We start from the raw sequence: 20324 nt of genomic DNA on the forward strand, positions 1-20324 counted from the left end.
TATGCTTTTCTTATAAAATGTTCATAATGAATTTTTCCCCCTCATTTATTCAATTTTTCATTCAACAAAAAACTGTGTCCTCCCAAAGCCATGATTCTTGTCCTCAAGGAACTCAGTGGCTAGTGATGGAAAGACACTGAAAACAGATTGTTGCCGGTAAATCCCTAACAAAAGGCATGCCATGCAATCAAGACACTATGTAATAGTATTGGAATAAGGCAGTGAGTGAGTGAGAGTTGCTCAGTCATGTCCAACTCTTTGCAACCCCATGGACTATACCCCGCCAGGCTCCTCTGTCCATGGAATTCTACAGACAAGAATACTGGAGTAGGTTGCCATTTCCTTCTCCAGGAGTAAGGCAACTCTTTCCTAAATGCACAGTATTTAAAATTTGGAATCTAAGCACCCCTCCTGTCATGATCTGAAGCCTCAAATTTAGGGGTGATTAAAACTGACACATGTCAAATCCACCACAACTATATATATATATTAAACTTCCATATGTTCCCAGTAACCCTGAATCCAATTTGAAAAGCACCAGTATAGATGTTTAGAAACTTTCCCAGAGATGTCATTGGCCACCATTCTTATACTCTAGTTGCATAGATTTACCACAGTATAACATATTAATATGTATGACAAATTTAGAGGGAAAGTGAAAAAAGCCTATATGATTATCAGAATTGGAAGACCCTTTCAAGTCTTGGAGTCACCATCTTTTCCACTGGATGTTTCTTGTCCAAAAGGAAAAGCATTCCTATCTTTAACAAATTTAGTGTAAACATTTATGATTTGATATAGATACAAAGATAAGGTCACTATTGTACTTATATTTTAATTATCCAAATTCTTCTTAGTGTAATTGCATTTCTGTACAACATATATCTTTTTTAAATTAAACTGTTTATTTTGTATTGAGGTACAGTAGATTACGACACCACCCTTATGGCAGAAAGCAAAGAGGAACTAAAAAGCCTCTTGATGAAAGTCAAAGAGGAGAGTGACAAAGTTGGCTTAAAGCTCAACATTCAGAAAACGAAGATCATGGCATCTGGTCCCATCACTTCATGGCAAGTAGATGGGGAAACAGTGGAAACAGTGGCAGACTTTATTTTGGGGGGCTCCAAAATCACTGTAGATGGTGATTGCAGCCATGAAATTAAAAGATGCTTACTCCTTGGAAGGAAAGTTATGACCAACCTAGACAGCATATTCAAAAGCAGAGACATTTCTTTGCCAACAAAGGTCTGTCCAGTCAAGGCTATGGTTTTTCCAGGGGTCATATATGGATGTGAGAGTTGGACAGTGAAGAAAGCTAAGCACGGAAGAATTGATGCTTTTGAACTATGCTATTGGAGAAGACTCTCGAGAGTCCCTTGGACTTCAAGAAGATCCAACCAATCCATCCTAAAGGAGATCAGTCCTGGGTGTTCGTTGGAAGGACTGATGTTGAAGCTGAAACTCCAGTACTTTGGCCATGTCATGCGAAGAGGTGACTCATTTGAAAAGACCCTAATGCTTGGAAGGATTGGTGGCAGGAGGAGAAAGGGACGACAGAGGATGAGATGACTGGATGGTATCACTGACTCGATGGACATGGGTTTGGGTAGACTCCGGGAGTTGGTGATGGACAGGGAGGCCTGGCACACTGCAATTCATGGGGTCACAAAGAGTCGGACACGACTGAGTGACTGAACTGAACTGACAATGGATTAACAATATCGTGATAGTTTCAGGTGAACAGTAAAGGGACTCAGCCGCACATATACATGTATCCATTCTCCCCCAAACTGCCCTCCCATCCAGGCGGCCACATAACACTGAACAAAATTCCATGTGCTATACAGTAGGTCCTTGTTGGTTACGCATTTCAAACACAGCACTGTGTACACGTCCATCCCAAACTCCCTAACTGTCCTTCTGTCCCATCCTCCTCGCCAGGAAGCATAAGTTCATTCTCTGAGTTTCTTTCTGTTTTGTAAGTAAGTTCATTTGTACCATTTTTCTTTAGATGCCACTCATAAGGGATGTTATCCGATATTTCTCCTTCTCTCTTTGACTTACATCACTTGGTACAACATATATCTTTCTTTTCCATTTCTAGGCTTGCTAAGATTCTAGCTGCTTTCTTATTGATTTCCTTCAGTTAGCATCTCAACCCATAGATGAAGGTGCTCTTCTTTTCCTCTTTTGGCAAACTTTGGCAGCCTAAGTACACTTGGCAGAAGTTAGACGCAAGAGCACGTCCAAATGGAATCCAAGGAGATTGCCAGATGCCTATTTTTTCCACATCAGAGAAGCAAACCCTAGCTGGTGCAGTTTGTCTGCCCGCCAAGTCTGGGACTTAGGGTGGGAAGGTTCCGTCCCGCTGGAAGGGAGAGTCTGAGCCACCTCCCCAAGGGTCTCTTTGTGGTTTAGGGGGAAGAACATATTCAAAACAGGTGCAAGTTGGATGACTGCATCTCATCTTCCGGCCTGTCAAAGCAGTTCCACTTAAAGTAAACTGTGTTTTGAACATTTGCTTTGAAACCTACTATTTGAAATTTGGAACGTGTCCCTTTGTAACCAGTGTCACAAACAGTGGTTGGCATTCCAGGCTAGCCTTCAAAAGTTTATATAACCTGATTGAGAAGTAGCCTAAGGCAATGTAATAAGTGGACTCTAGGGCCTGCTCACCATATATGGCATAGCTTCTATCAGAAAAAAATAGTCAAGTGGGGACTGGCGTCCTTGGATACAAAACTGCTCCTCACTGTTCCCTACACAGGCTGTGAAAATCTAAGTAGAATGCAAAGAGGTAAATAATGAAGACAGAATAGCCAGACGTGTTCCCCAGGATCAGAGGGATGGCTCAAGGTCATCGGAAGATCTCAGTGGCTCAAAGCTTTTACAGAGGCTCCAGGGGCAGACCAGTTGCTGATGGCAGCAGACGTGGCAGAAAAGTGGAAGAGAAAGGAGGACACAGAAAATAAGTGAATCGGAAGTAAGGGCATTCCTGCAAAGGGAGCTCCTCCCTACAATTGAGGGTGAGAGGAAGAGAAAGGGAATTCCTGCCACAGCCAGCAGGGGAAATCCCCAGTTTAGGTTGCTAGTCACTGTGTCACTGACAAGGAATGTTCATTATTTAGCAATTTAACCCTCCCAGCCCTTACTTTCTTACACTGTCTTCTTAGAGACAAGCTGTATGTTATTCATGACAAAGTGCTTCAGTCTGGTAGATTGACTGTTAGCCTACAGAGGTTCTCAACCCTTGAACACAGAGGGGCTATGTCTTGGGTTCTTTCTGGTTATCGTGACCAGGGAGGAGTTGCTATTGTCATCTAGCCGGTAGAAGCCAGGACGCTGGAAATAGCCTACAATGCACAGGAGAGTCCGCTCACAGCAAGTATTATCCACACTCTGATGTCAACAGCGCCAAAGTTGAAAAACCCTCTAAACTTTGTGCTGCAGTAACTTCTGTTACCTGTGAACCGCATCCCTGATGTGTTTAAGCAAGTGATGATAACACAAATCCTGCCGACTAGGCTATCACTCAGACTGCGGTGTGAAGACTAAGTTTCCACTAAGAGAAATTCTGCAAACACTCAACAGCGCTATTCAGCATTATGAAGCATGACATTTGTTTTTTCACTGAAGCAATTAGAGAGAAAAGAGTAAGAGAGCCAAACTTAGAGAGGATGGCAGAAAGAGTCTAGCACAAACTTGGGACAGATATCACCTGGATCACCCTGCAATTTTCTAGGGCAGTGTATGGTACGAGCTCCTATGTCAACGTAAACCCTGACACCAATGCCACATCTGGCTTCTTAGGCATTTCCAGGAATCACAGCCGTATTTCTCCCCATCATCCAATGACAACCCAGAAGCATCAGCTACTTCCTGAAACGCTCACAGCTCCTCAGTATTACAGTAATCATCTCCCCCAGGAAAAGCCTCACTGGGCTGTCTATGTGAAACATAATGAAGGCAGAGCCAATAATCAGGGCACAAAGAGTTCCATGACCCAGGCAAGCAACATAACCTCTTTCTGGCTCTCTCTTCAACTAAGTGAGTTTGACTTAGTCATCTCCAACCTCCCTTTTCATTCTCACCACCATGATTGTTTTCTCTCCAGATGGTAATGAGGAGAGGAGGCTGCTCCAAAGAAAGTAGGTAAAGCCACTTTGTGAAACCCTCCACTGTGAAGGCTCCAAAGGCGGGGTGCCTGTGAACAAGAAGTACACGAACTACCCAAACAGTCAGCAGTCCCCACAAGAGAAGTCTTTTGGCCCCAAGCTTGGCAGAGAGAGTCTCTGTTTATTTCAGAGCTATATTAGGAACAGGCCTTCCCAGCTAGTGCTGGTGGTAAAGAACCCACCTCCCAATGCAGGAGACCTAAGAGATGCAGGATCAATCCCTGGGTCGGGAAGATCCCCTGGGGGTGGGCATGGCAACACACTCCAGTACTCTTGCCTGAAGAATCCTATGGGCAGGGGAGCCTGGCAGGCTACAATCCACAGGGTGGTAAAGAGTTGGACACGACTGAAGCGACTTCGTGTGCACGCATGTTAGGGATGATGGTGGTAAGACATCAAGGGACAACCTCCACGTGTACACGGTGAAAAAGAACTAATTATTACACACTGACCTCATCAGCCTCTGCCTCCTGCACAGATAAGGGTCACCTCCGAGCACCACTTTCTCATTAGGAAGAAGAGCACAGTGCATTTTTAACCATGTCTTTGTCAGCACCATCGCCAATGAAAACAAAACGGGAGGGACACAGCAATAGGAATTTGAGGGCCCTTTAGTAGTTAGCAAACACATACTTTACTTCTTAATAACCTTTTGGTAGGCGCCCAAGTTAGTTCCAGGGAACCGCTCAGCATTGCTGCTTGATCTCCTGAGCTTGTTTTCATTCACTGCTCTACTGCAAGAATGAATATGGTTTCCCCTAGTCTCTCCCCTGAGATTTCTAGTCTGTGTTTTTTTCTGCTCATATGCTTAGTGAGGCTATTTAAAGTAATAACGTCAAGGAGAGATTGAGGCTCCACCAAGTATGAAAAGCAAAAGATTATATTTCTAGTTCTCAAAATTTTTTTAAAAATCTGAATATGAATACATAATGAAAAGTGCACCATGCTGGAGAGATAGATGAGAAGAAAGAAATAAAAAGCCATTTTTCTCCCATTTCAACATGATCACAACTTCCCAGGGCTATGTCTTCCCGACTTAAAATGAGTATTTTAATATATGTTTGAAATAGGAGGCTTTTCTGATAAAGCATGTTTGTTTGCTGGGCTCGTTTGTCATCTTGTTTTTCTCAGTAAGAGCTGGTACTTTACAGAAACATCTGTCGTGTGCATTTGAGAGTGCTTGACAATGGTTGTCTCATTACTTTTGGCCACATGCTGGCGAAGGGGGAGATGGCAGCTACTCCCGCCCCATTACACTAGGAAACAGCTAGCAAGGGGTTAAAAATAGGGTGACTTTCACACTCCTCCGTATTCTACCTACTGCTCCCAGGCACACACACCCACCCACAGCCCCACCCAGAGAAAGGAGTGACAAGAATCCCCCTGGAGTCCTGTTACTGCCACTGCCACTGCCACCAAGACTGAAGCCTCGGTAGACAGTACTTTTGTGGTGAAACAAAAAGGCAGAGGAAAGGAGCTGACTTCCCTTTTGCTGCAAATAACTCTGATAGGACCAGCATGCTACAAAAATCAATAGCAGTAACGATTGCCTTTTCCGGAGCAGCCTGGGCAGTCAGCTGGACAGGGGGCATTGCTAAGCCCAGGCACACCGCCTGGATCAAGCACTGCAAACAAGCTTCACTGGAGAGAAGCGTGAGTAATTTACGTATTAAAGAGATAACTGTAAAGTCTGATACAAACAGACAAGCGTAAATCCTTCAACACACAGACCAAATGCTTGACTTGGCGACCATAAAATGCAACGAGCAATCGAATCTAGGTTCCATTACTCCACTTCCAGAAGTTTAACGCCCTCCCTTTCTCCTTAAAAAGATGACATCTCCACGTGCACAAAGAAATGGCCTGCAAGGGAGTGCTCTGGTTTAGAGGGGCTCCCCGATTACACTGAACCCACACAGGAAGTGAAGGGAAACCTCAGTGACTAGTCTGTACTAACCTAGTCTTCCGTGTACAGTGCAGATAAAGGGAATTGCTCTCTTTCAATCTGGTTCTAAAATAATAAGTATTTTACCTTATTCCAAAGAACACAAATCTAATCAATAAGTGCTCAAACAATCCCTTCTGTAATCATTTTTCCTATTTTACAAATGCAACAGTAAGCATACATTTGTGACATTCTGAGAACGAGATATCTCTATGACCTCAATGATTTTACTTTTTAAATTATATCTAACTGCCACCAACCAGCAAATACAAGCAAAAAATAAAGAGGTCTAAAACACTGTTAGAAAATGGGAGCTTGAGTTAACGAGCAAATTAGAAAAAAATATGTCACTTGCCATCCAATGTCATCTGTCAAGTTTTTAAAAAAATCCAAGTATAGAGAGAATTCAAACAGTCCTTCTACAATAAGCTATTGTATGGTTCACAGGTCTGGGTCATTCACAGCTCCCGGAAATAACTGCACGGTGGCCAAATGCTCTTATTTTCTATGTTCTCACAGGCTTTCAGGACCTGTGCAAATTGTTTTCCAAGCACCATCCGGCCATAATGACCAGGTTACCTCTGATAATTATGCTTGCCTGTCTATAGGTTTGTCAGTTAAAGAAATCCACAGACGGCTGTCATAATGAGCAGAAATCAACTTCTGGCACAGCTGCGCTGACCACAATGCATTAGAAAAACAACCCTCTCTGCAATAACCAGTTCTGGGCATCACTGGTTAAAAAAGACTAGTTTCCTGTTTTTCTCAAAAACTTCAGAGTGTGGGTACTGCTATTTTTTAACCCCACCCACACCTTTTCTCTTTAATTGTTGAAGATTCCATGCTGTAAACACCTAATCATGGCATTATATATATATATAAATATATATTATAGTTCCAGGTTTAATTTTAGGTCACATTCATGGTTTCCAAGCCAGGGCCTCCCCTGTACTAAGGCCCACGGGTGGGAGGAGGAGCTGAGACAAAGGGTTAGGACCCAGGGAGGAAGGGAGGCACCCCTCTGGAAAGGGGATCACAGCCTAGGCTTGGGCAACATCTCAAGTTTACAGCCTTGCACAGCACCTGGCACTTCCAGGTCGGCTGAAGACTACAGATGGAACCTGGTGGCCTGCACATGGCATAAAGCATCCAGTGTCCTGCCTGCTACATTATCTCATTTATATTAAGCTGCCCTTCTTCCTCACTTTGAAATGTTCACTGCTCTCTTTCAAGGAGAGGTCTAAGTGTCTGGCTGCAGCCCACTCTATTACAAGAGCAGCTGTTCCTTCTGCCTGGTGTGTCGGGGTCCTGCTCAGCGTCACCTCCTCCTGTACCTTCTCATCTCCCTACCTGAGTCAATCACTCTCTCTCACACACACACACACACCATATATGCTAGGAAGGTTGGTATATTACTCTATCGGTCCCCACACTAGGACAGAAGCTTCTCAAGACAGGTTATATTGTTTTGTCTCCCTGTAGCCCGGACACCCTGAATAGTGCTTAGAAAACAGCAAGCGACTGATTACGATTGGCTCAGAATGAATGCCCCTTTCCCTATTCATGACCTCCCCCTTCTGTGCTGGCCTCTGTGGAAACCCTCATTTATTACACTGCAGTTCCTTTCCATCTGCCTTTCTTCTAAACGCAGAGCTTCTGGAGGTGGCAACTCTGCTGAACACTAAGCACGTAGCAGGTGCTCAGAAAAACATCGGCTGAGGGTTGTTAAATGAATCACTTGTGATTGCCTACTTTGGGAGCAGCGACCACGTAGACACTAGAGAAATATTAAAAGGAGTAAAAGATTTCTGTCTATAATTTTTTCTTTTACTGATTCTGTAATTCTGAGCCATGACCAGAAAAGTCTGCATCATCTTCACAGCCAACAACATCCTCTCAAAGGCAAGGCAGTAAGACTTAATCCACACAAATTTGTCAAAACAAAGAGCAGAGAAAGAATTTTTTTTTTAAGGAAGTTGAAAATAAAATGTTTATTGCTGTCCTGCTAGGCAAGAGGTTGAGGTAATATCCTTTGAAAGCCACTGAAAGGGAAGGATCCTAACCAAAATTAAAATCTTCATTTGGGTTAAACTTCACAATAGGGAAAGTGTAAACAGACCCCTACCCCCACCCACCCTGCTCCTCCAAACTCTCCTTTTAAAACTCTCCTTTTATTCAACAAAGAGAATAAAGATCCTCTCAGACCTTCTAATTGTTCTGAACTGTAAAAGGGATAACACAAATTCTGAGCCACAATTATGCTTAAATGTACCTATTTTACATTTGGGATTCATTCACATGAATCCCACTAAGAAGAACGAAGAGGATAAAAATTTAAATGAGTTCCTGATATGAGGGAAACAAACATACATCACTTATCTTTCGTTTCAAGATTTTAAAAAGTCACGTATATGTTCACTCCTATTATACAATGTTCCACAGGCTATCCGTTAGTGTCACTACTGGCCCTGGTAGAAGGCCTTATTCCTAACAAATTCTGCAACTTGTCTAAGTAATAAACAGACTTTTTAAAATGAAGTAAATCCTCTTTCATTCCTAGAAGCTTTGTTAAACTGTGGAAAAAATAAAAGAGAAATAGAAGTCAACTAACATTTCATAGAAAACTGGATTGATTTTCAAAGAAGTTAAAAATCTACTTAGAGGGTATCCACATCAGATAACTGGAAAACACCGCAAAAGAGTCAGTAACAGCAAGAGACAAATGAAGGCATCATACGCAGCATGTGCAAACGCCAAAGTGCATTCATTAAGGCAAATGTTGGCTAGAATAACAAAGCCTCTCTGCTTCTGTATGTTTGGAGATAAATACCATCACTGTTGTATTACATTATGAAGCAGCAAACTCCTTCCCTGCTCACTGACAGATCATGTATAATGGCCTTCCCCAGTGGTAACACTCACATGATTGGTCTATAAGAAGCTATTCGCTAATAACTGCGAGCTCTAACAAATGTACTTTAGGCTTGAGATGAGTAAACTGTAGTTTCTACATAGTAAAAAAAAAAAAAAAAAAAAGGAAAGCCATGTCCCATGTAAACCAAATATCTAATGCAGTAACACTGATGAATTGTGAGCAACACAGTCAGCCCAACAAAATGACTGTTTCTTGGAAAAAGTAGAATAGCACCACATAAATAACAGGAATTTATAAAAAAGATACAATGACACACAAAAGATACACATTTTGCAGTCAGGCTGATGTCAAAATTTTAATATTACAAAAAACATAAGATCTGTTTTGGCTTTCTTTCCAAGTTGTCCATAAATACCCTCAAAATTAGTCCTTTTCTTCTGAACAATTTCATGTCTTCTTAGGTTCTAAGTTGTCAGGCCCACCCTTTCAAAGTATAAATAGGTAAAATTCAGTGTATGGAGCTTCTAAGTAGAAAAGGATTCCATTGCAAAGTGGACTCCTAAGAAAGAAATGGTAAGTAAGCAGGACAGACAGTGTGACCAGCCTTACTGAAGACTAGAATTTAGCCACCTGCAAAAGCAGACGGTTATTACGGACAGCTGCAGGAAGACGGGGAGAATAGTTTGAGAGCTATTGATTTCTGTAATGATTAAAACCACCACCACCGACAATGAAACAGCATTTAGATTTTTATAGTGTTACTTAAAAATTTTTTCAGAAAATTTTAGGATTATAAAGTTAAGGAAGCACATCAGTCCAGCAATCACTCCAAGATTCTGTTATCAAGAGTTTATATCTGGACCTTTTTCTAGCCCTAGGTTCTTTTTTCCTACTATATAAATCTTCATAACAATGAAACACTAATAATTGAAATGTGTCTGTCTAACATAATTACAAGAAAAGCATGAAACAAATTCATGGTACTAGATTTCACATGTGAAGGACAAATGTCATTTCTTCCTCAAACAATTTCTAATCCTTTCAACAGTTAACTATATTGAACAAAGGATTTGCTACTGTAGTAAATGAAATACAGAAACATGACAAAAACAGATTTGGTTATATTTTCCTTATAAATGCTCTGTCCACAGCTCCATATATAAAATAGTTCCACAAAATTTAACATGAAACTTCAGAGAGCAGAATTATAAAAGGATAAATAAACTCTGAATTCTACTAGTTTTTCTTTAATATAAATTGTTTACAGGCAAATTTTTGTTTTCCTCAGCCTTGTCACTGTTCCTGATATTAACACAGACATTATTTTTATTTTAAAACCTAAGGTCTTTTTGGAAATTATGAATTAAATTCTTTAGACTATTAATGTCTATTAATGGTTATCATGTATAAAATTCTTTCTAAAATACAGCTTTCTGAAGAATCAAAAAGCATATAAGGGGCTTCCCCGGTGGCTCAGTGGTAAACAACTTGTTTGCCAGTGCAGGAGATACAGGTTTGATCCCTAGTCCAGGAAGATTCCACATGCTGCAGAGCAACTGGGCCTGGAAGTCACAACTATGAGTCTGTGCTCTGCTGCCGCTGCTGCTGCTAAGTCACTTCAGTTGTGTCCGACTCTGTGCGACCCCATAGACGGCAGCCCACCAGGCTCCCCCATCCCTGGGATTCTCCAGGCAAGAACACTGGAGTGGGTTGCCATTTCCTTCTCCAATGCATTAAAGTGAAAAGTGAAAGTGAAGTCTCTCAGTTGTGTCCGACTCTTTGCGACCCCATGGACTGCAGCCCACCAGGCTCCTCCATTGCCTTCTCCAGTCTGTGCTCTGGAGCCTGGAAACCACAGCAACTGAGCCCATGCACCCTAAAGCCCGTGCTTCACAAGAAGAGAAGCCATTACAACGAGAAGCCCGTGTAACACAACTTGAGAAAAGCCCACGTGGCAACGAAAGCCCAGCACAGCCAAAATAAATAAATTAATTAAAAGCATATAAGATATATTATAAAATACTTCTAAAGATAGTACATGGCAAATATCAAGTTATGAATCCTTCTGAAGATTTAATTGAGTTCTTAGAAAGAGGAAATAAGTTTAGAAAGTCTTTCCCCAAAGAGGTCAAGTTCAACAGTAAATGTCATGTTAGATTTAACGCAAATGAAAAATATCACATCAAAGTTTTCACAATAACTCACATTTACCTTCATCTAACCATGCTTTTACATGTCACACATTTTGAGGGCCTGCAATTTATCAAACTCTGGGACAAGAGCTAGGATCTTATCAGATGCCTATCTTTCTATGGAAAAGCTCACATTCCACTGAGCATTGGTTCAAGGAATATTTATAGTCCACAAGTCCCTAAAACACATGTTTACACAAAATCTTTATTTAAATCTCATTCTTATTATTTTATGCAGTTTTTGTTCCAGTATGGAGAGATGTTTATATTGCTATAAACAAAGACTGTTTTAAAAGGATATGTATGTGTTAGCAATTTTCAAATTTAAAGTACATGATTCACCTTTGGCTCTTGTCCTGGAAAGACCACCCAGTAAGCAGCCAAACCAGCAAAAGGACTGCAGGGGGGTTCCTTTCCCCTCCGCCATATACACTGGGGATATCACTCTTGCCTTCCTTTCCCCCTAGTTACCTGCAGCCTGAAACCAAAACTGAACTTTACTGGTTCTCTCCCCCATTTTCCAGCCTACGAGAGTGTCAGCAAAGGAGCCTCCTCAATCTCTTCAATCAAGAACTCTAGGAGAGACACTGTTCCCACAAGAGTAGATCCCCAATATGCAATCCCCAGTATCACTCAGAATGCATTTTTGCAGAGAAACTGATACCCAGTTTGTAACTTCTTGTTACTGCCAAGTATATTACAGGTCAACCCAGCTTTTGTGACTCAGCAAAGGAATATAAATGTTATCCAAGAAAACTGTTTAGAAGTTGAGGATCTCTTATATGCACATAGAGGGGCAAAGAAATTGGAATCTTTACAAGTAACTAATTTCTGTTTAGCCAAGAGCTGTTGGAAAACCTAGTAACTTCTAGACAGATACATTTGCTAACACATAGCTCAATTAAATGCCCTTATTGTGCTCTTGATTGCCTTTTCTAAGGATTGCCTCTTTTGGAATTTTAGCCTTCAATTCAATCTCAGCCCCCCCAAATTTAAAATGAGAAGGGCAAAATTCACCACATTTACAATCTGTCACTCACATGAATGACACCTGATCATGTTTTTCAGTATTCTCCTTTTCCTGAACACCCAAATCCCAAAAGAACAGATTCAGCCAATTCCATTACACACTGCAATTAACTTCCCAAGGGGCTAAGATACCTATCTGAGTTATCAATTCTCACCTCACAGAATAAATATATATATATATATATATATATATATATATATATATGTAAAAGCTAGAGCTTAGAGTTGAAAAATAGACTCTTCAAAAATAGTTTCCTCTAGCAAGAGTTTAATTATACCCTATTTGGTTTTGGTCTTTGTTGCTGTGGTTTTTTTTTTTTTTAATTCCTTAATAAGAAAATAAGCATTTTAATAGTCACTATTGCTCTGGTAAAACCAAATCTCCTCTAAATGATCCCAGGTATCTAAAATGCTACCATTTTTTATAATTCAAAACAGAACTTGGACCTTTTTGTTTTCTATTATATTTCTAATTGCTTCTTCAGTTAGGATGTGGGGTGGCATGTATGAATGCTGCCCGGAGAATTATAAGAGAAGGCTGAGGGAAAGACATAAAAATCCTAATTCATTAATAATTATCTCCCCAAAGGCATTAGGGTTATGCTACTAACTAGTGAGAATTTCAAATTATTGAACTGAGAAGAGCAGAAATAGGAAAACTTTTAAAGACTGGTATTATTGTTCGTTTTCTCTTTCACTTGGTTCTAAATCCTTAAATAATTAATACAGCAATACTTAATAAATGCATATGAGGCTACCACCTCTCTTCTCTTGCAGTTTAATTAGATGATTGACTTCAGGCATACTATAAATTATAATGACAATTTAATTACTTCTGTAATGTGCACACTTAAAAGATTTATAAACAGGAATAGAACAGCCCAGCACACTGAAAAGAGGCACACCAAAGAAAACGAAGCACAACCCAGGCAGATGACAAGGCAGTGCATTCTGGAAGAGGTGAGCCAGAGGGGCGTCTCTTGCTTCAGTGCACATCTACTCCACAGCCATACGACAAGCTATGAACAACCTACACAGGCTTCTTTATAACCTCAACTGTCTTTGCAGGGAAGGAGTAGGCCTCCCATATTTCTTTGTGTGTGTGTGTCAGTTAGGCCACTGAGCCTTCCCGAGAAGGCCTCCTCTTGCAGTGAAGAGGCACAGACCTTTGAGAGCGTCAGTTCTTGTTCTTGTTCAGTCGCTAAGTCGTGTCCGACTCTGCGACCCCATGCACTGCAGCACACCTTCACTGCCTGCTGGAGTTTGCCCAAAATCATGCCCACTGAGTCGGTGATGCCATCCAACCATCTCATCCTCTGTCGCCCTCTTCTCCTCCTGCCCTCAAAGTTTCCCAGCAATCCTTCTTTTGTCATTAGCCACCAGTGACTTTGACAAAGGTAACCTCTCTGGGCTTCAATTTCTTCAATGTAGAAAGTAAGGAAAAATCTCTTGTTTGCAGGGCTATGGTGCAAATTAAATTACATAGACAGTTGGGTGCATTGGTTAAGAGGCATGTTCTGCCTCTTATTACTGCTAGAACCTTAAGCACATTACCTAGTTTCCTTGTACCTCAGTTTCCTCATCTAGAAAGTGGAGATAAGATTAACTTTCAAAATCTTGTTGGAGAACTAAATAAGTTAGTACAGTTAGCCATCCATATCTGTAGGTTCTACACCCAGGCAGTCAACCAATGTAGGATTAATAATCAGGAAAAAAAAAAAAAAACCCTCCAGAAAGTTTCCAAAAGTAAAACATAAATTTGATGTGCAATGGCAACAAGGTACATGGCATTTACATTGTATTTACCATTTACCTAGCATTTACAATGTACTAGGTATTATAGGAGGAGAAGGAAATGGCACCCCACTCCAGTACTCTTGCCTGGAAAATCCCACGAACGGAGGAGGCTGCAGTCCATGGGGTTGCTAAAGAGTCGGACACGACTGAGCGACTTCACTTTCACTTTTCACTTTCATGCATTGGAGAAGGAAATGGCAACCCACTCCAGTGTTCTTGCCTGCAGAATCCCAGGGACGGGGAGCCTGGTGGGCTGCTGTCTACAGGGTCGCACAGAGTCAGACACAACTGAAGTGACTTAGCAGCAGCAGCAGCAGGTATTATACGTAATCTAGAGCTGATTGAAAGTAGAAGACTCTGTGTAGGTTACATGCAAATTCTACATCATTTTATATAAGTGATGTGAGCATCCACAAATGTTGGTATCTGCAGGGGTCCTGGAACCAAATCCCTAGGGATACCCAAAGGGTGAGTGAACGCATAAGGACACCCTCCTGGCACAGAGTAAGTACTCAGTAACTGTTAGCTATTAATCATTACCAAGCATAACCATCAGCACACACTTCCTTTTCCCCAATCCCCAGCTACACAGAGATTTCCAGCAATAAAGAGTTCCTAAAATTCCATCTCCACTGTGAAGCTTTCTTTCAGAATTAGGTAACAGCTAAGTCCTTTATTATCTTTGTCCGACGTACAAGTATCCATATCTTGAATATGAATTACATAAACATGTGTATTCAAATCTTTGATATGAAGTATTAATATTATATAATTTAAGCATTACTAATAAAGTATTATATAATTACATATTAAATATATTAGGTATTATATAATATCTAGGAGGCTGTCTTCATAAGGCACCCATAGCCTTAGGAATCTGTCTATGCTATCAAGTACTTAGAACACATTAGGACAATCTCAAAAGCAATGTGTGTTCTGATGTTAATGAGAAGGAGAACTATTGGGAGGTCTCACATGTTAAGCTGTACAAAAGGCTTTCTTTGCATCTTTAAGGTAAGTCTGTCCCTTAACTGATTTGACCATATAAGGATTTTATTTTAGCCCAACAGGGTTAAAGAACAAGGAGAGACAGCCTCATATGGCTAACTGTCCCTTCCTAATGGCTAAAACATTGTTTCTCTTTCCCTTGAACTGTCTTTATAAAAAAGTAGAAAAAAAGATAAAAATCTGACTACAGTGTTTTGATGAGGATTTTCAGTTTTCTTCTCTGAACTCATGCTAAACTAGAAAATGGGAATGATGGAAGATGGGGACAAATGAGATCCAGTGGGTTAAGAGAAATCTTGGACAGGGCTATACGAAGTCCAATATCCTAACCAGCTCTAGTAAAGTGTGGTATTAACATTCTTCTAAGTAGCAATTGGCGTAAATATTTACTTGAATCAAAATACATTTAATTAGAAAGCACACTGCCCACTTATAGCAAAAAACAAACATTTTACTTATTTGCTATTATAGATTTTCATTTGTCCTCTTTTTAAATTTTGCATGCTATTAAATATCAAGCTTTATGTTAATAACCTTACAGAAAGGCTGTAGCCAAAACTAATAAATACCTCACATTCATGAGTATTTCCTACTGTACAAGTGAGAAAATCGTATATACTCTTTTTTTTTTTCTTAAGCTATCACTGATATTTATCGCTACGGCATCCAAATTACTGTACATTTGGTCAAAGATAAAACAAATATCTGGCTTTATCTGCCTTCTACAAGCCAGCTGTTATCATCACAGATTGACTGCAACAGATATGCTTTTGAGACACAGAACCTGAACACCGCATCTCTGATTCTTCCTCCACCCACTTCTGTGACAGCTTTGGTCAGCAACAGCTGCAGCTGATATATTACTCGACTTGTTTGAGAATGTGGCATAAATATAGAGATGAGATGACATAAAGCTGTGAATACTAGATATAGCTCTTTAAAAGTTTTCCTGAGCTAGGAAGAAAAAAAAGGTATGCAACGAAAGGATTTGTATGTGCCATTAGTTACTTTATGCTTTCAGTAACTAACACATAAATAGTGGAGAAGCAGCATCCAAGAGCTGCAAGACACCCTAAGGGATTTAAGGATCCCATGTGAAAGTCTTAAAATGTTGTGCTAGGTCCTTTCTGGCTTTAGTTTTTTGGGTTTTGTTTTTTTTAAAGAAACTCAATAGTCTCAGGGTCATCCATGTGAATAACTCTACTTCAAGTCTCATATGTTATCATCTTATACCTCTAACTGGCACAATTAGCAAGAGAAAGGAAACATGTGTTGATAATCTTAAAACTAGAAAGACATCTCGTTGCAAGACTGCTGTGTCAGTAATTTCCATTTTCAAGAGTTACACAATGCTTAAACAATAATTATCCTCCTGAGCCACAGTTCACTAACCTCACAGTGCGGCTGATGACTGATGAAGGGTCAAGAGGGTAGCAGACTTTGGGTGCACAACACTTCAATCCTTTATCAAAGATGGCGAGAAGCCATGGAGTACAATAACGGAACAAATATTTCCTTTACCCTGTAGTCCATTCCTTCCTCTGACTGGCTAAAGCTTCAGTCCACAGTTCACAAGAACAAAACTATGCTCTATCTTTAACAAGACACACTTTAAAAAGCAGTCATGTAATTCATAGGCCAAGCAAAATGTCTGTATCCCTGAGTTAATACAGTAGTTACAGGTGTATCTGCCTCCTTATGCTAAAATAGCTACTAAAAAGTCCATAAAGGGATTCCTGAAACTTAACTTCAGCACCATTAGCACAACTGCTTCACTAAGACACGTGCCCATCTCTAAAGGCAATTAAGCCTTTCAGTATGTCCATGAGGAACATACTGAATGTTCTTATCAGAGGAAGCATTTAATATATAGCAAACTACAGTATTATTTCCAGTTATGTGAAGTTAAATCATCAAGTCACTGATATAAATTAATTCAGAATCAAAGAGATACATCTATTTTGAAAGAAAACAAAGAGCATATTAATCCAAACGTCTGAAATTCTGGTAAACTGGATGTGTCATCGTAACTGAGAGTTAATAAAAAACATTTCAATGCATATTGAAGAAAAATCTTATTATAGAAGTCTGTTGCTTCTATAAATATATTATTTTCTCCTTTTTTGGTGTGATTCTGAACATCTACTCAAAATGACAGAATAATGTAGATTTAGATAAGGTAAACCCCAGATCAATGATCCTCAACTGGGGTAAGGCTGCTCTCTTAGGAACCTTTGGCAATGTCTGGAGACATTTTTGATGGTCAAGACTGGGAACAGGGGACAGGATACAATCAGTGAGCGCTGGGGCTGCTGTTGCACCTCCTGCAACACGCAGAACAGCCTGCCCACAACAAAGCACACTCCAGGCATTCTGGGTCAGCAGCAGCACCAGAGCCAAGATGGCGGCCAGCAGGAGGCTGATGAAGGAGCTTGAAGAAATCCGCAAGTGTGGGATGAAAAACTTCCGCAACATCCAGGTCGATGAAGCTAATTTGCTGACTTGGCAAGGGCTCATTGTTCCCGAGCACCCTCCCTATGATAAGGGGGCCTTCAGGATCGAAATCAACTTTCCAGCAGAGTACCCCTTCAAACCACCGAAAATCACGTTCAAGACGATCTATCATCCGAACATCAAAGAGAAGGGGCAGGTGTGTCTGCCGGTAATTAGTGCTGAGAACTGGAAGCCAGCAACCAAGACCGACCAAGTCATCCAGTCCCTCATAGCACTGGTGAACGACCCCCAGCCGGAGCACCCGCTCCGGGCTGACCTAGCCGAAGAATACTCCAAGGACTGTAAAAAAATTCTGTAAGAATGCTGAAGAATTTACAAAGAAATATGGGGAAAAGCGACCTGTGGACTAAAATCTGCCGCGATGGATTCCAGCGACTGTGAACAGAGGCCCCGAGCAGTAGCATTGAGACACGCCGCAAAGCACGACTCTGTAGAAAATTGACACGTGCCTCCGCCTGGCGTCTGCTTGTGGCCGTTACTAACTTTCTACAGTTTTCTTAATCAGAAGTGGTCTAGGTAACTTGTAAAGAGAGGATTAAAAATTTAAGATGTTCTAAAAAAAAAAAAAAAAGCACAGTCCAGACTCAAGTGTCAACAGCACCAAGGTTGAGAAAACCTTAGTTTAGTTGTTTAGAAAAGCCAAGTTTAGTGGTTTTGAAAAGCCAAGGTCTAGTTGTTGGTTCAGGAAAAAAAAAAAATGCACTGTTACCAACTTCTCTAAAAAGTAAAGCGCATGTAGACAAATTGTATTATGGCTAATTAAAATTTTAGTGCATTAAAAAATTATTTCTTTGACAAACATATTGTATTAACTATATGAAAATTTCTTATTCAGAGTAGAAAATGAATTCATAGAAATAATGCATTCAAACATAATCCTAAAATCAATTCAATCTCTACCCATTCTATGCATAAAATAATTCTTCCAATTTTAATTTGTTCTCAATGTTTTTAAAATTTCAAAGCACTATACTGAATTTTCTCTGATCACTTGATTTTTAATATGACAAATAGGACAACCAGGATAAGGAGAAAATCAAACTTTTAAAGCTGTGTTTAATCTCAGAATATCCGACCCCCCAAAGTAAAATACATATTATGTAACAACCAACATTTTAAAATGTACAGTTGAATCAACTCACAATGGGAAGACTTACATAAATCAAGCTAAGGTTTAGATTATATATATTAGTCATTTTACTTACTAATTTCAAGTTTATCAACACAGTGATCCCAAAAAGGCCTGGCTTAAACGGTATTCACACTGCTAATCTCGCATCGCATGTGTCTGACCACTGAGCAGGTGTACTGTAGGTGTACTTCCTTTCCAACAAAAAAGACAGACTGACAAATTCTCCCACAGAACACTGATCCAAAATGGCCCTTCAGAGAAATGACACAGTCTTCACTCAAGGCCAGGAAGAGCCTGGGGTCACTTACCACCTGCAGCAGCAGCAGCCAGGCCAGTCCTGAACAGCAGCAGGTTAGTGCTCTGAGAGTCATGGGAAGAGCAACCCCACTGGGTCTCCACCAACACCCTTCCCTTCCAATCAGCATGTGACCCACAGCTCCTCTGGGATTCAGCACCAAGGTTATCATAAACATAAACCCTTGTATACAGCACAGAAGGACCATGTCCTGGAAGGAAGGACGTCACCACCCAAGTCCAGGAGTTCTGCTGTGCCCCTGTCTGGCTTCTTGTCTGGGAGCCAGTCAAGGAGTATCTCTGAGGCACGGTTCACATTTCTGTAAAACAAGGGTTGTCGTGAGGATGGAAAAAAAGAAAGGTGTATAAGAGAACTCTGCAAGGTGCCAAGCACCAGGAAGCACGTGGGCTTGTGTCCAGGAAGAGCTACCTCAGCCCCACACCTTCCTTCCTGTCCCTCCACATGCATACTCTGTTCTAACCACCCTTCCCTGGCCCTTTCTCTTCCTCTCAAGAGACAGAGCATCAGACTCAACCCCAAATTCCATCAAATAGAGCCTGAAAGAGTATAAGAGACAGTACATGTCATCACTTCAACACAGAATGTTTATTTCTTTAATCTGTGATTCAGTGCAAACTTTAACCCAGGCCTTTTTGGGGTCACTGTGTTGATAAACTAGCAGTTAGTAAGTAAAATTACTAACATATATAATCTAACCCAGTTGTATTATTCCAGTTAAGCTTCCCAACAGCCCTACCACGTAATGAAATTAGCCCTATTTTACAGTTTAGAAAACTCAGGCACAGAGATTTAAAAGCTTTCCCAGTTTTTACCCAGCTGGAAATGAAAGAACCAGGACAAGAAGCATGACAATTTAACTCCAGAGTCCGCACTCTTGACCACTACCAAGAACAGTCTCTCATTTTAAGAATAAAGTGATTTATAAAATCAAGGAGAGTTTTTGTAAAGTAAACCTCACAGGGTGCAGATAGCCAAATAATGCACAATCGACATAAATAGACTGAATCTTTTCTCTTCATCAACCTCCCCATCACCTGTTTCCCTGACAATCTCACACTCAGTCAGGACACCAAGAGAACAAAGCTCCCACCGGTGAACCAAAGGTCCCAGCACACCAAATTTTCTTAACTTCAAACAGAAAGTAGCTTCTCCATTGAGATAGACACAATCATCTCTGACACAGCAGAAGTAAATTGCTGGTGTGTTTGGGGGACAATGCAAAGCAGTGAATACAAGAAAACAATAACAACAACAATAATAATACAGGCTTATTCACAATACCTCCCAGCTTACAGAATGCTTCCATATATATTATCTCAACAGATCTAGCTCATCCAGACA

The 20324-nt window shown here is 40.6% G+C and overlaps 1 protein-coding gene and 1 pseudogene across 4 annotated transcripts in view; one reads left to right on the forward strand and one right to left on the reverse strand.

Moving 5' to 3' along the window:
- The window catches only part of HIVEP2 (human immunodeficiency virus type I enhancer binding protein 2), a 216657-nt gene that overhangs the window by 114053 nt on the left and 82280 nt on the right, over positions 1-20324 (reverse strand). The gene's annotated exons all lie outside the window — the stretch shown is intronic.
- On the forward strand, positions 17202-18086 carry LOC102178543 (annotated as a pseudogene). The gene has a single exon (XR_001918552.1). The product of XR_001918552.1 is annotated as a ubiquitin-conjugating enzyme E2 L3 pseudogene (transcript).

Source organism: Capra hircus, chromosome 9 (genome assembly GCF_001704415.2).
Source record: "Capra hircus breed San Clemente chromosome 9, ASM170441v1, whole genome shotgun sequence".
NCBI lineage: Eukaryota > Metazoa > Chordata > Mammalia > Artiodactyla > Bovidae > Capra > Capra hircus.